The 1,204-nt window shown below is 42.1% G+C and overlaps 1 pseudogene; it reads right to left on the reverse strand.

The window, feature by feature from the left end:
• Positions 1-463: 463 nt before the first annotated feature.
• On the reverse strand, positions 464-876 carry LOC116888447 (annotated as a pseudogene).
• Positions 877-1,204: the final 328 nt, after the last annotated feature.

A 1,204-nucleotide genomic window follows, 5' to 3' on the forward strand; every position in this document is an offset into this window, starting at 1 on the left:
TATACCACTCCTTGTCTTATATCCAAAGGACTGGATCTTATTTCACAGATACTTACTCAGCATGTTCTTCAACTGATAAATAGATAATAAAAACATGGTACATATCATTACATTTTTTTAGTTGTTCTACATTTATTGGCAACAAGTAAGGGAGGAAAAGCCAAAAACTGGAGGAAGGGAAAATGGTAGCTCTTCCCATGGGAACAGCGGCATGGAGAGTATAGAAACATCGATATCTGAGGATATGCTGAGGAGCATCTCTTCCTAGAATGCCTCAGGGAGGATGCCAAATCTACTAAGGAAAAGATGGCTACCTTTGTGGAATAGATTAGAATGGCGATCTGGTATTAATGTTACCAGGTTGAACATTGTTACTCCTGCTGACCATGCTCCCAAAAAGATGTTGATGCTCATGATCTCTAAGGTTTGGATCTTCCTTTTGGTGAGGATTACAGTGTCAGAGTCATTCTGTCCATTCATGGAGAACCTTTTGAAACATCATTTTGCTTCTCCACTGCACACTGCATTTTGTTCTCTCTTTTCAATATGGTGTCTTGCACAAGATGGGGCTGAGTGGTATGAGGCTTGAGTGTCAAGTTCCTGAGGTCTAGGCTTAGGTTTTCCCAGGAGGATGCCTGAGAGATTGCTTCTGTCCAAGTTCCCACAGAGACCATGGATGGATTCCTCACACACTTCTGGCAGCAGTGGCATTCACATCTAAACATTATGTCATCTGTATCTCATGGGGAAGAGGATTTCTTTCTTTTGTTAGTTTTGCAGGGTAACAGAAACCTGAAGTGTTTCTTTTTCTTGAATTCAACTCTTCAGTTTCTTTTGATCTGATTTTGCTCTTTCTTGATATTGCTCTTCATCCATCCTTTCTCTTCACAGATCTCTCTCAATGATTTTGGTTGAAACGGACCTCTGGGTGTGTTTAGAAATAATGATGTCTTCAGATTGCTTCTTGTGTTTCTCTTTGGGTAGTCTTCAGAGTGACCATTGGGTACCTTTCAGAGGGCTCTCATGGTAGCAGATCACCTTTTGCTGTCTCTGGACCCTGTTCCACACTGTGTGGATGCCAAACTCCTCTTCAGTGCATTCTGCTACCAGATATTGTCCAATGGAGGATAGCCTTGGAAGGAAACAGGCAGCTGAGCATTCAGAGCTGAGTGTCTACCTACAGTGCTGAGAAGATATGCCCTTC

Source organism: Rattus rattus, chromosome X, assembly GCF_011064425.1.
Source record: "Rattus rattus isolate New Zealand chromosome X, Rrattus_CSIRO_v1, whole genome shotgun sequence".
Taxonomy (NCBI): Eukaryota; Metazoa; Chordata; class Mammalia; order Rodentia; family Muridae; genus Rattus; species Rattus rattus.